Here is a 15,146-nt window from a genome sequence, read left to right on the forward strand (position 1 = left end):
TTTTTAAATTTCCCTTAAGCACATTCTTGTCGAACGATTTTCCTTTTAATTAGATTTAAACACTGATTATTTCGGAATTTCGGAAAGAAATGGGAAAGTAAAGATTAGTCAGATTAATTTGCACTGTGGTGTGGCGTCATATACGAGGCGAAGTTATAAACAAGAAGAAAGATTTTTAAACGGCTTAAACGATATGCGTTGATGGTTAATCGTTAACTCACCTCGCCTACGACATTTAGGATCGGCTTGCCGCTTTCGATCGAGTAAACTTGACAGCTATGGATTATGGATCCACTGTAACGAGTGGAGAGATGACAGTTATCGACCAAATATGCATTTTCCTTATTGTCGAATGAAAAATCCTTTGAACTTACAATTGTTGTCGAGTCATATACTCAACTTACGATCGTGTCTACTCGATATCGGAAAGAATGAACCGACTCGTGGTTGCTTGATAGATTAGACAGCATAGATAGATAGACAGCATTACACATAGCAACTAAAGAGCCAGTTTACATACTCTGTCTTAATCATAAACATTAAGATCTAAACCAAAAATTGTAGCTCCAATTGAAATTGAGGGCGAACCCATTGACGGAATTTTCTAGTTTTCAAACTTAATCTAATGCGAATAATTGTCAAAAATATGAGAAAAAGTTGAGCTTCTCCTGTTGTGCAAAGTATATAAATAAATGCGTTAATGAGGAGTCCGCTGTCATTGCTTAATGAATGACTGCGATTACGAGAACTCTAGCAGTTATTCATTGCCTATTGTTTCGAACTATATAAGCATTTGACAAATCTAACACGGGTGTAAAAAGGGAGAATGCAACCTACGCTATTTTCCTACATCTACTTAGATTTTAGCTCTCTGAGCCGCGAATATTAAAATGTATTCTTCTTTATTTTTTCCTCCTCAACAAAGGTTAAGTGATTAGATAACCCTTTACATATTAATTTTGTAGAAATCTTATTATTACCAAGAAGAAAAAACAATAATCATCTAACCGTAGTTTTAAAGTATATTAGTTTTTTTAGTCCATTTGTAATACCCGGAAGCACATGTGCACATATAAAAACAAATGATTCTGAGTCGATTTTGCCATGTCTGTTCATTCGTGGCATCCCAAGCGGTTACAGAAAAACAAGAACACACATATTGGGTTAGCTAAGCAAATTAAATATGAAAGCGGAAATGATTTGTCCATAAACGCGTCTACGATTACTGAAAAATTGATGAAAGACTGCACGAATACAAGTGTGATAACATTATTATATCTTCCAATTTATCCTATATGGCCGACGTCGATCTAAAATTCGTAGCAAATTTTTATTTTTTCTAAAATTTCAAAAATGCCTTTGCTTGTCAGACATTAAATATCGGTTCAAAGAAAAACTTTCTTACTTCAAATATTTGCCGCTTGTTTTGAAAATGCTGTAAGTCTAGTTATTCTTAAATAAAAAATATTTGTTTTGTTGTAAATATATATGCTCTACATCTATATGCTGTTATAAGCTAATTAAAAATGGTTTGGAATGTGTGTGTGTGTGTTGAAACACATTATTGGGATATTTTGAAAGACGAACTTAAACCGCCTTTAAAACAAAGAGCATATTATATTATTTTCGTACAAATATACTAATGAATATATATAAATATATATATATATATATATATAAGTGTGCGGAACTCACGTGCTTTTTTTTCTGAAATGTTTTTAAATAAAATTTTAAGAAACTTTCAATAAAATCGTTACGCATTGAACAAGTGAAATTAGGAGATAATAAATTTTTTTTATATTTGTTGTTAAGCTAAATATAAATTAAGAAATTTTAATTTATATACTATACATATGTATATATAGAATGTGTGTGTGTGTGTATGTGTGTGTGTGCAATGTATATTTTGTTGATAAAACGACTACCAGCTGATTTGCTGCTATTTATGAGTGCATAGGCGTTTCAAGTAAACAATCGCTGTTTCCAAGACGGATTTCATTTACGGATGTGTTTGTGTACGGAAAAATACCATCTATACCGAATACGTAATAGGTGAGGAAACCAATTCGATTGAGCTCATTTACATATTTACATTCATTTACATATTTATTATTATTACTGAAATGTTACGTAGTGCGAAGAAGAACAAGAAGACGAAAAAGAGATAATAATTTCCGATTGATAAGGTTATCTATCAGTGTACATAAATCATTAATATATATAAATATCATATATATATATATATATATAATTAATAAAATATTCAATGAATATTAGACCGAAAAGTGACTTCAGAGAGATTTGAGAATGTAATAATTACTTATATGTAATTTAAATAATTTGTAAATGTTTCCCACACGCCACCTGAGCTTGTTGTTCATATCAAATCTTCACTTGTTTACTTGTGTAGATAAACCTGTAATAAAGATTATAAATTTTGTATATATCAGTACCTGGCAGCAAACAAAATCTAGTTCATAGACTGTAACTTGGCGGCATATTCGATAACATTGAAATGAATAAAATGTTATTTATGTGTCACATTTACTATAGTTTTTCCTAACTAATAGTAAATATTATATAAAAAGATTTCTATTTATTTATTTATTTTTTTTTTTTTTCAATTTTTGAAAGTTAAACTGTAAGGCTGCCAAACAGCAAACAGGTTACCTTTGATAAATGTCGTAAGCATGTTCTTCGCAAAATTGTGCATTGGGTCAGAGCTCACCAATCGTATGCATACACTGCATATATCCGATGGGAACAAGGTAAAGAAATTTCCGGCGAATATTCGTTATAATCGCGTAAGTAAAAATAAATTCGTTGAAACAGATTCGATTAATTCGATAAACCTGTCGATAGCCTCGAGCATCGATATGTATCCATCATGTATTCACCGCTAAAAGAGAATTAAGTCCTAATTGCGTTACAAAGCTTACTCAGCGTTCCCATCCGCTCCTCCTGGAATTGCCTACAGATCGCACGATACGATATTGCGGCTCGTCTTGCTTTAATCAAACCGCGAGCAGAAGCCTTTCCCGTCGTGCCCAAATGCTTCCACGTTTAAATTACACCTATACAATGACTGTTCTTTCATTTCATGCTTCTCCGCCCGCATTCGTTCTTGACCAACATCATGCATTCGCCTTGTATTGAACGTCGCCTGAGGGGCTGGTCATATAAAAAAAAAAAAAAAAAAAAAAAAAAGCAAGACATGAATTAAAAATAGTGGATATTTTTATAGAATTTCTCTGTACCGACGAAACTCTATTGCTATTTTTGTTTGACCTTTCGAAACCCTTTTAGCATCAGAGCTTTCGTGGTAGAAATAATTTTGCATTGATTAAAAAGTCCTAGCAGTAAAAACGCTTTGGCTTCTTTGTCGTACAATAATTTCCTAATGTTCGAGAATTTATGAAAATTGAATTTGACAGCGCACTATATATGCGCTGAAGCGTCAGTGTCAGCCCACGGGTCATTCTAACGTTGTACTTGGGATTTCTTACCATAATTATATCGCTGCACTATAACTGGCTTAGGCCATTTATTTAAGTGTGTTTACGACAACGTCTTAGAAGGAATTGTTCGTGTGATGGGGAAGAAACCTTGCAAATGTTCTTCGGAAGCATCGCCGAAGTTGTCTTCAAAATCGCATTATAAAATTGTACAAAAGCTTCCAAAACACGTTTGTTAACCACCTGAGTTCGTGCGGATGTCTACTGCTAGCAAAATCAATACAAAAGTTGAGCAACAAAAATCTCTTCTATAACTTTAGAGGGCGTGAATACAAAGATGGGTCGAGTCAATAATCATTCGGAAGGAGTGTTGAAGATAAACTCTGACCAAAATCACGATAAGTCTTGCAGTGTACTTTGGTATTTTTGGACATAATAGAGCTCGTCGAAAGAGCGGTTGACCCATGGGATCACATCCCTTTGGCGATAGTTATTTGCCAATCATGCGATATAAATCATTCTTGAATCTCTACATCCTCTGATAGAAGCATGGACGGCCCGATTAAGCTTCGTTTTTGAAAGAAAACAGAAATGTCCGACTTTTGCTGGTTTTAGACGGGCCCATGGCCCAGATCAACCTGCTTCTTGAGTTGAACTTCATGGAATATTGGAGAGGAACTTTGCTCTTCTAGAAAAAATTTTACCTCATAATCATTATGTAAGCGGATGGGTAGATAGGTAATTCCGCTATTTATTCTAATCCAAAATGTGTACATGTTGTACAGGAATTATTTATATGTAGTCCTGACATTTTTTGATCCTATACAATATAAGAGTGAATTACAAACACATACGCATACAAAAATCGTAAAGACTCTATACTTTTCTGCCTGTGCCTAATATTATAATATTTCTTTACATAAGCGGGATATCCAAAAACACAGCTTTAGTTAATAATTAGTCTTATAATTGTAAGATGTACAAAGAATTCGAGTTAATCCTAATAGTTGTACAGTTTGTTATCAAGACCTTCTAGTGATGCCAAAATGTTCAGTTTTGTTATAAAAAGTACAACCACAATGTATACGAAAAAATTTAGCTTCGGTTGTGTTCGAATCTTCTATATGTGCCATCTTTATTGTAAAAAAAAAAAAAATCCAAAAAAAAAAGAAGAATAGTCTACGCAAGGCGTACGAATCGGTTTGCTTTAGTTTTGTGTTTTTATTATTGTAGCTTATGAGTAATGAGCAAAAACTCTTGTTTTTTTTTTGCTTTTAAAGCAGACGTGTTATCAGCTTACGTTGTGTTGTGGACGTGTATTTTGACCGATTTCAATATCAATCGATGTATGAAAACTTCTAATGTTTTCAACAACTTTGATGCCAATATATTCGCTTTTGTGCTCGGGAGAATGATTGGCATCAACATTCCACAATCCAACAGAGGAACGTGCTTAACTCGATTTAGGATTTGATGTTAATCAACGTTATATGTACTTCATGCTGAACGTTACAAACGTTTTAACAAACTAAATATATTCTCACCATCTTTCGGTGATGCTTATAAAAACAATTGATAAAATATTATTCTTCGAAAAACAATCAGTTATTTTAAGATTTTTAAATCGAGTTAAGCAGTTAAGTGTAATTAAGTTGCATTTAAGAAATTTGATGATGAATAATGAAAGATAACGAAAACGTGAATTATGTTTTTTAAAGCTTTGATAGCGTTGACAAGTTTCCGCTGATAAATCTCTACAGATTTTTGTAATTTTTGGTCGAAGTCATCATCTATCGAAATGTAAACGAACTTCCACTGAAACGCGGATATTGTTACTTATTTAGTTATCTCTTTCCATTCTACACTGCTTATGGTATAGTTCATTTTTGTTCGGACTTTAGATGAGCCCACTTTCTACAATTCACGTTTGTCCGTGTCCACCTAAGTAAAAGAAAAAAAAGATCAAATCAATAATGTTAAGGGCCATTAAGTATCCCATACACACTTCTAAACTAAAACAATTCTTCATTTATTCCCCTCTTGTGGGCTTGCGCTAAAGGCATCCGCATAAATTTATTCTAAACTGTATTGAAAATAGCGCAGGGTACAAAAATTAAGCAAAGAAAATCGTCACAATCATCAGTGAAATTTTTCAATCTTACCAAACATTCACGATCGCTAGGCCCCTTTGTCGTTATATCCGAAAGGATCTTCTAGATACTTCACTTCGAAGAGATGTACGCGACCACGCATAGAATTTTGAGATCATACACATTATAGCACTTGTTGATTATTCAAATGAAACCGCACTGTTTTAAAAAAGAACGCCATCTAGTTTTCAAATAAGATACGATTGTTAACGCGATCACTGGTTGATGAAAATGATGCCAGCTTTCAGCCAAAGTCTTCAACAAATTATAACATAGCACTGCTTTAACGACATAAAATTATAGAAAATTTTTTTCCAAACTTTTAAAGAAACCTAGAATAAGTAAAGAAATGTTTTCAAAACGAAAATCTCATCTCAATATTACTTTTGAATATTTAACGGACCTTAAAGGCATACTTAGTTTGTTACTCTTTAGCTTACCCATCTAAGATGAATTTCTAAAAAATTTTATAAAGATATTTTCTGCACACACAAACACAATCATATACATTTAATAGTATTAATATTTAAGAAAGTAGAGCAAAGGCTTATATGATAAATCGTCGTACTAACGAAATGAGATAATGCATCTGCTTTTATTCATAACTAATCTAAGCTTATTTGTTGAATTTTGTCGGGTGAAAATTCATTTTCATGTTACTACAATTAATGACCTTGTTAACAATAAATATGTTTATCGCAGATTCATCAAGAGATTTTCATATCTATCATTGGTAAATAAAAACATATTCAATTTGTTATCCCGTTCGTGAGAAAACCTGAATGTGTACCGGAATCAAATCTCTTAATAAATTCTTGATCGGTAAAAGATGACAAGCTAGCTGTTTATGGGTTGCCAAGACGGCAATATCTGACTAAATGATCTCAACACTAGATGAAGATGTCATAGATTACTAGGAATCCGATTTTTTAATTTATAAAATTGATGTTAGATGCTGAGGCCGTAGCCAGCCTTCGTGTCAATGTGATAAAACTTTCATAAAGTTTGTGTGAAAGGCATAAAAAGTTTCCTTTGGGAAAACCTATTTTTTAATAATATTATATATAATTAAATAAGTAAAAAAATAAATAATTAAATTTAAAAAAATATTCTTATCATATATGCAAAATGTGCTTGAGATGAGAAGATTCGTCTACAACTAGTTAAGCTATCCGGTAGAGTAAATACTTTTCGAAGACTTTGTACAAACATTCTTAGTTAATTATTTTGCTTCATGCACGTGAGGCTTTACTACATAAGCAGCTTGTATGTAGCTTGATTAAAAATGGAAAAAAAATACGCAAAGAAATATTCAATTAACCGGCATCTTAATCTCAGTTTATGACGGGTATCCAGGATTCGCCCTATGGCGAGTAAAAATGGCATTTATTTGTTATTTATTTAAAAATTAATCAAAAAATGTATATTGTTGCACTTGATCTTTTTAATTTCTATGTGCAGTGTAGGTAGATATAAAATAAACGAACAAACACATTTCTTATATGCGCTTTTCCAATTTTCTTTGTAATTAATTCCCCATGAAGAACAAATGGTTTCCGTATTTCGCGGTATAAAGCAAAAAATAATAATATGTTTAACCACAACAACAAATCATACACGATAAGCATGCGATTTTTACACGCATCGTCACTAGGCGGAGACATAATACTTTTATTATAAGCTTTGTAACGTTCATATTCAATCTTCCCTTCATAGTATTCCTTATTAGGATGAAACTTCAAATCTTCTCAGCAATGTATCGATTAACGATCATCTGCTTACTAACGATCGTCGATTGTCCAACTAGCATAAAATCAGTAAATGTTTGATAGTTTCTTTCATCTCAATTATAAGAAAAGGTTATGTGTAAGAAGAACAATTGACTTAAGAGAGTACTGTCACATTAGGGTCACGAAATTATGAGTCATTGAACCATATTTGTTTACGAAAGACCAATCAATTTAATGAAAATGTTCAGGTGTTTACAAAAATGTTGTAGCACTGCTAAACCGACTCATTTCATAATTCTGTCAATTAGAATATTCAAAAAAAAAAAAAAAAAAAAAAAACGAGCGAAAGTTAAAAGGTTTCTTGAAAATATTTATTTAACAAAATTGTTGTCGAATTTTTTTTATTTATATTGTTTCAATGATAGGCTATATCATCGGTTAAACTTAACAAATCGAATCAATTTTCTGCGTTTCGGTAAATAATTGCAACTTGAATCGGTTGAGAATTTCGATTGATTTTTAATCGAATTTCAGTTGGAAAGATGAATGGCTTGGGTCAGAAGAGCTGATTAAAGTTTTAATTATCAGTAGCTTTAAGTAGAATAATTCAACAAATTCCCTTCCGCTCGAGTCACATATTTCATAAGCAATCTCATAAAACATTTTGAAAGTTGTTCTGGAATATTTATGAAATTATTTATGATGACAAGAAAATGGTGAGCAACATTTAATAAGACATTGATTATTTATGAGGAGACTGTGAAAATTTTAAAAATTATAAATCTTTCAAAATATATATCTGAAAGATCCGCGATATTTGATTGCAAGATTTAGATGAAGATTATATTTTTTAACGAATCAAGAAAATCCCATTACTTTACCTTATTTAAACCGAAATTTTAATATGAAAAAATTAAACAAATTTCTATAAATTAAGAAAGAAGAAGCAGATGATTGCCTGATCATGTGAGCTAATTTCGCTGTTTCTCAAAATTGGTATTCCTCGATAGGGTGAAATATGTGGACGGATAAGTAAACAATTATAGCTAAATTGACTTACTTGATTTATCAACAAAATATGTTGGCTTAAGAGGCTTTCCAAAGCTTCCTTTGGTTGCTCCCCAGTGAAAACGCGAAGAGCCGCAATTACAAAGTCATTGTTCGAGGGTTCAAATCTTCGCTTTTGCTTGAGAGAAAGAGAGTAGAGCTGTAGTGATTGCTTAGTACGCATAAGGCATAATACTTAGCGATTGATCACACACCCACTAGATTACGTCCATCCCCTCCCTATTTCTATCTCTTTCCTCACTTCGTTCGGACCGTCATCGTATTACGGGTATAAGGGACATCCTCTTCGTGATCGGTCATATTTACAAGAAAATCTATATATATATACATGTATATATGTACATGTACATTCTCTGTAGTTCAGTATAAAGACAGTAGGAGACTTTCCGATAAATAACAGAAATTATCTGAAATGTTGTCCATTTGATTAAACATAAGTACACATTAACTTTTTAAGAAGAGAAAGGAAAGGTATCCAAATTTCGTTTTAAAGCAACGATAGCTTTTTTATTTGTTTAAGCCAGAAGACTTTCAAGTACTTAAAATTTTTGCAAGAATGTGCAAAAAGAATATTGAATATTAAAAATTCCTAAATATTAAGGCAGAGAAGATGCAATTTTTCATAATTTATAATTACTGATAAACAGACGTAAAAATTAATATGACCAATAAGTACAAATTGATAATTGATTTGGAGAGTTGAAGGTGGAGAAGCATATTTCATTAATCGACAATGAATGCAATGAAAGGTAATTTCTTCTTTGTCTCATTATTGAAAAATAATTAAATTCAGTTGAAATTGAATGCATACGCAATTCTTTATATTCCTAATAATTTAGGAAGGCAAACGGCAAAAAAAAATATCTTGAGGGCAAGCAGAGAAAAGAAAAGCAAGTTTGACGGCTTTTTAGAATTTTCTATTATGTTACTATTAAGGAGCTCTTCATTTTTCTACACACGTTGGCACTATGCGTCAAATGTCTATCGTCATAAAAAGCCGTTGTTCATACAGTTCTTTCACAAGATGTCAAAGTAAAAATATTGAAAGTATAAACTAATTCGGTCTGATTCGGTAAAAGGGCTTGCAATCGGTGACTTTTTCATTTGAATGCTACGCAATTGTATAAACATAAACTATCACACTAAAGCTTACAGAACAATGTTTCTTCGAGCTTTCAATGGATCAAGTTTTTTGTCAAAAAAATGAAATTTGCAGGAAACTTTACGTTTCGTAGTTAAGTCAAAGGATAGCGAGGCCACGAATGATGAACAATAGGTTGAATATCCTTGACGGCCCCATGTGAGATTGTCAGCTGGATGTGATGTCTTAAAATGTGTTTCAGTTATAGCTAAGGGCTACTGTCAACAATAATTGAATGTAATTGTGCCAAAAAGTGGGCGTAATATGCCAGAAGTCATGATATCGTGAGTTTTTAGCATGAGGGAATTCGGTTCCATGTAACCATGTAAACTTGCTTAGGAAATGTTTGAAATATCCTGCCCTTCCCGCTGTTATCAGCACACACTACTTCTTGCGACTGGCATTGGTTTCAATAGATAAGTCCAGCGATGATTGCTCCAGCGATGCTTCGACAAGGAGTTCAAAACAACAATGGACAATGCTTGTACCAATTTCTCTTAGGAGAGCTTCAAAGTTACAAAAAAAATTCCTCAGCACACACAATATATACGGATTTTAGGGCCAATAACCTTCGTCTCGCAAAAAGACGGGCTTTTTATGTTTTAACCGCTTGCTTCACTATAGAAAGTACTTGCTCTCCTATGGTTTGTTCATTTCATGTTAGAGTAAATACATATAAGTCCTTTAAAGTGGGAAGCCATGTAGTTATGGTGGAGATCGCGATCCCGATCGCTTCCTGTTGGTCGCTATTTCTTCGGCCAATCCCAGTAAATAAACGATTCTGCATTGAACATAATTTAGCGTTTAAAGCTCGGATTGCACAGAAAGGGCGTTCACGACAAATGCTTCAGTTTTAATTACATTGCGCAATGTTTTCATTTTCATAAGATCCCTACAATTAGGAAAACTGTCTTTCGTCGCTTATACTAAACTGAAACAAACGGAATCCTTATGGTGTTCTAAAAGCATTTCTTAAATGGAAAGTCATATCGAATAATTCTCGCATCTTTCGAATTTTTATTCTTATCTAGTTGCACTTCAAGTAGTCATTGGAAGTATTATCTTGCGATTTTTGTGATGTAATTACCGTAGCGAATGTCATTTTAAATCTCTAAATTTGATACGCATTCAATTCATAAAACATCTTGAATTTTATACACATTTACATACAATGCTATCATAATTTCTGTCATCTCGTTATCTGGCACCTAAAGCCTCTGAGGTTATTTTTTTTTTCTTTGCATATATGTATATTTGTATATGCTTGTGAATATCCATAGATGACTGAAATGAAAGATTTGTTGTGTTGACGCTGAACGGGGTTTCCTTACATTCCTTCCTCTCATCTCGGGTTGATAAATGATAGCAACGCCTGAGTGTTTCAGGGTTCTTAACTGTTATTATTGTGTATTTGTTTGCTTTTTTAACGAAAGGTTATTGCTTTTGCTAACGCATGCCTGACTACTGGCCGTGCAATCAAACTCAACGACATTATCTCGTGCAGCTTATTAGTCTGCTTAACAGGAAATGTTTGCATAAACACGTGCGTATAACTATATTATGCATACAAATATGTTTATAAATAGTATTACTAAGTATAACTAGAATGACATTTGAAATTTTTCTGCTAACAACAATATTTTCTTATTTGTTTTATGAAAAACAAGTAAAAGCACTATCGCCCATCGCTACTACCCTACATCAACTTCGGTTAATACAGTTATTAATATAACGATCTTTCAAAATAAATCATTACAAGAGAAATACTTAAAAAAGTAGTTGGATCCGTACCATTTTCAATAACATTTGTCGCTGGATCAAAAACACTTCGAAACTTCATCAAAATATCTGAAAATTTAAGGTCTTTACGTTGAATACAAGAAAACTGGACGGAGATACGGGCGGACTGATAGACTTGAATCAATTCGGAAGATGATACTGAATCGATCGGTTCTATTTTTGTTCTGCGTCTGTTTTCAATAGCATTCGTCGCTCGTCGGTCAAAAACACTCCGATATTGCAAATTCCATTAAAATATCCGAGAATTTACGGCCTTTAGTTTGAATACAGGAAACCAGGACGGACATACTGGCAGACAGACAAACTTAAATCGATTCACAAGATGACACTGATCGGGTCTATTTCAAGCCTTCTTAGCATTGTGCACATACGAACAAACTTAGTGTACTTTTGCCCTATAGGTGGTGTGGTGTACAATAAACAATTGATTTTAAAACAACTTTTAATTGTAAGGATGTGGATGCATTAGAATCCAATTATATTTATATGTGGCTTTGTAAACTTCTGAAATTTTTCTGCCTCACTTGACAAATCGATTAACTCCATGCAACTAAAACTGAAAAGAAGTGATAAAATTTTTATTAACTTTTTTATATCGAGTATTTAATGGCGATAGAAAATGCTTGTCTTATGTGCTTAACTTTTAATTATAACACTTTATTAAAGAGTCTTTTAACTACATTTACATACAAGTGCATTCACAGGAAAGTTAAAAAATATTCAGAGAATCGAGTTAATCGATTTGGTGAACGAAGCATTCATATATCATAGATTATTCGATTATTTATTTTCATAATTTCTATTCATATCTCATTGCAATATATTTGATAACGCCCACTATTGACGTACTTTTTCAATTTATTCTTATATAAGCTGGATGCCGGCAAATTGAACTGATCGCCTCAATATTACATACATTACGAGTTTTTGTTGATTTAATTCCTTAGCGTTTCAATGCCGAGAATAGCACAAAGCAACAAAACAAATGTCCAATAAACCAAAACATTTTTCTCTCTCTCTTCCATGTGATAGTAGGCGCTTTTTTTGAAGAACACTTGTTTACCATTTCAAGCATTTTCGAATTTTATGCAAATAAAAGCAGCTCTATATGAAAGGCTCTATAAACTTATTTATTTTGACATTGATGTTCGTGGAAATTTGTCTCGTTGCAAACACATCCCTCGCTTTACACGATTTTATTCGATCTTAGAGACGTTTTCAAAGAACAATTTTTAAAACAAAAAAAAAAAAAATGGCGCCGCAAAACATCATATTTTACTTGTACATATTTTTTATGAATAAATTGTTCCTCTTTTTCTTTTATTAAAGGAATAAGTTTTTCAAAAAAAAAAATTGTTTTTTTTTTTATTGCTTAATAGAGGCTTTCAACCTACGTCGAAAAATGTCGTTACCAGCAAAAAAATGTATATTAAAAATCATTACAGTTTTGAAGGATTTTTCCTAAACTCCAATAAATATGGGAAGAATTGACCACGTCTTCCCAATATTATGATGCACCAAAATGTTAACATTTCTTCAATAACACTATAAAGCGCAGAAACAAGCTACAAAAACCCCATAAAGTATATAAATTCTTAGGTCCTTTCAAACTTGAAATACGTCTAAACATTTCCGTCGGTCCATCTGTCCTTTTGGCCAACCGTGTAGTATCTGTATCTCCCGCTCGCAAAAAAAACAGATATTGCCTACAATTTTGCAAAAGAGAAAAAGAACATGCCTGCAACGCCCACACGTCTACACAAGCAAAACTGAGAACACCTTAGCTTCGCGTCTATTTTCCTCGATGGCCATAAACTACAACCTATACATCATGTATGTTTCCACATTTATTCTGCAAATAGAAAAAACCCGTCAAGCGCACTCAAAATTATGGACTATTGAAATTTATATTTTTCCTCTTTTTCAATCTTTTATAGGACAACGGCGATGGGTGTAAACGATTCGGTCGCGACCGAATTTAATTTTCTTAATTGTGTTTTTTTTTTTTAATTCAAATTTAGACACACTGTTGAATACAGAGCCCCGTGAACTAAAGATGAGTCCAGGGAATGGCTGCGGTGCTGCCATATATTAATATTTTTCAAAATTCCATTTTTTTTTCTAATACTTCAAAGTCTGCTTAATAACCTCCACCAATATCTTACTTTCTTTGCCATACAAAAAAAAAAAAAAATCCATAAGACATTCTTTTCGTCAGGCTGTTACAGTGGTCTACCCGTTACAACTATTTCATGTTGATTAAAAAAAAGCTTCAACGGTTTTCTTTCCGATTTGTAGGATTTTAAATACACAGGAGAATAAAAATTTTCATTTTCGATTGAAACGAGTTTATAACGAATCTATCAAGAGTGTAAAATGGCGAATAGATGTACGTTATAACATTTAAATAAAGTTTTTTTTGGAAAATTTTCGAAAATAAAAAAACATTTTTCAAATCTTAAATTTAAAAATTTTGCAAAAGTTTGCTATAATTGTTTATTTGAAAATACTATCGACAGTTTCTAAGGAACTGGTCATTATAGATTTTATTCTATGATAAATATGTTTACAATATTTAAGACACTTGTCGAAAATCTAATAAAAGTCATAAATTTTTATTATTGCCAGCGAAATTTGTTGGTATAATCATTTTACTATTCCGCAAGTAACATTTAGGGTTTGTGGTAAGAGATCTTAGAGTCGATTTAGTTAAGTCGATACATATGTCCATCCATGAGTACAGTTATGAGAGTAACTGCGAAAGTCTGAAAGTGTTACAAGCGGCTTATGATCTACAGAAAATATCCATTTTAACAATAGCGCAAATATTTTATAAGTCAATAAGAGAGTTCAGTACCAGCGAATTAGCTTCTTCTTCTTCGGGATCTTCTTCTATTCATTTTAGGAACTTAGAATTCCTCCTAGATGACTATAGTTTTCTGTGTGCTCGAAAGTCGCATAAAACTGTTTCTTAAATCTGCGGTAATAATTTTCCAAATATTTAGATAAACGAGTACAACGCCATGTTTTGTTCTCTTATGTATAATAAACTTTCCAGCAATTCTAGCGAATTATATATATATATGTATGTATGTGTATATCTATATATATACATACATATATATGTATATGTATAGACATATGTGTTGACTTATTTCTTCGATATATGTCCAAAAAATTTTATTCGTTTATGTGATCAAAAAGTCTCGAGAATTTTAAATTCTGGATGATTGATCAAATTACTTTTTAATTGATTTCAGTGGCGAGTTTTCAAACTACAACATCTGACAAAAGCAGTTTATTTAAGTGTTGGGGTATTTTCAATGCCTGTAATGAATATGTGGTAGTCAGATAGCCTAACATCTTCCTGCTCTAACAGGAACAAATAAAAATTATATAACCATTTTAGAGTAATCTGTCGATACCTGCTGGGCCACGCATGTTCTGCGCTTTACTGCCATATTGCTTTCTTTCCAGATATCAGCTATCACTCAGAAGACGCCACCTGGTCGGGCAGCACAGCGACAGTCGGAAAAGGAAGGGAGGAAAAGGAAAGAGTTAGGGAAGGAAGTGGATGCACCCTAGAGAGTCTGTGCCCAAACGGTAAGTGTTATGTCTTTAACGGCCGAACATTCGCAAGCAAAGGAGAGACTTTTTTCCATTTCAACACACGCATGAGCAGTTGAATACTATAAACTAGTGATCGTAACGTAAAAGAATTGAATATGCAAGTCATGGCATGAATATATTATTTTTAAGCATCGACATTTTCGTGATACGCAGAATAGCTTGTCCCAAAAAA

This window comes from Glossina fuscipes, unplaced genomic scaffold (genome assembly GCF_014805625.2).
Source record: "Glossina fuscipes isolate IAEA_lab_2018 unplaced genomic scaffold, Yale_Gfus_2 2, whole genome shotgun sequence".
Lineage (NCBI taxonomy): Eukaryota > Metazoa > Arthropoda > Insecta > Diptera > Glossinidae > Glossina > Glossina fuscipes.